Consider the following 581-nt stretch of genomic DNA (forward strand, 5'->3'; position numbering starts at 1 on the left):
TTTTCGGCTGCCATCTCCTTCTCTTGTTCGAAAATTTCTGAAAGGTTACCTTTAGAATAATTTAATTTAGCTTCTCTTAATTTCCTCTTCAGAGTCCTTTCAGGTTCTGGATCAATTTCAACAAGAGTACCTTTTTCCCTGTTCTTGCTCATATGAAAGAGAAGAAAACAAGAAAAGAAAGAGGAATCCTATATGTCACAGTATAGAGATTCCCTTATGTTAGTAGAAGAAGAAAGGGGAGAAGAATCCAAACACAAGGGATATAATGAGTTCGGATTTTTAGATGAAGAGAGGTGAAGAGAAGTGTTAGTAATTAATTAATTAAATAGAAGAAGGAAAGAGAGGGGAAATTTCGAAAATAATTTGAAAAAAGAAAGGGTTAGTAATTTCGAAAATTAAAAATACAATATAATTAAAATTAAAACATGAAACAATTAGTTAATTAAAAAGAATTTTTGAAAAAGAGGGTGAGATATTTTCGAAAATTAGAGAGGGAAAAGTAGTTAGGTGGTTTTGAAAAAGATAAGAAACAAACAAAAAAAGTTAGTTAGTTGATTGAAAAAGATTTGAAATCAAATTTT

This window comes from Arachis duranensis, chromosome 9 (genome assembly GCF_000817695.3).
Source record: "Arachis duranensis cultivar V14167 chromosome 9, aradu.V14167.gnm2.J7QH, whole genome shotgun sequence".
In the NCBI taxonomy this organism is placed as follows: domain Eukaryota; kingdom Viridiplantae; phylum Streptophyta; class Magnoliopsida; order Fabales; family Fabaceae; genus Arachis; species Arachis duranensis.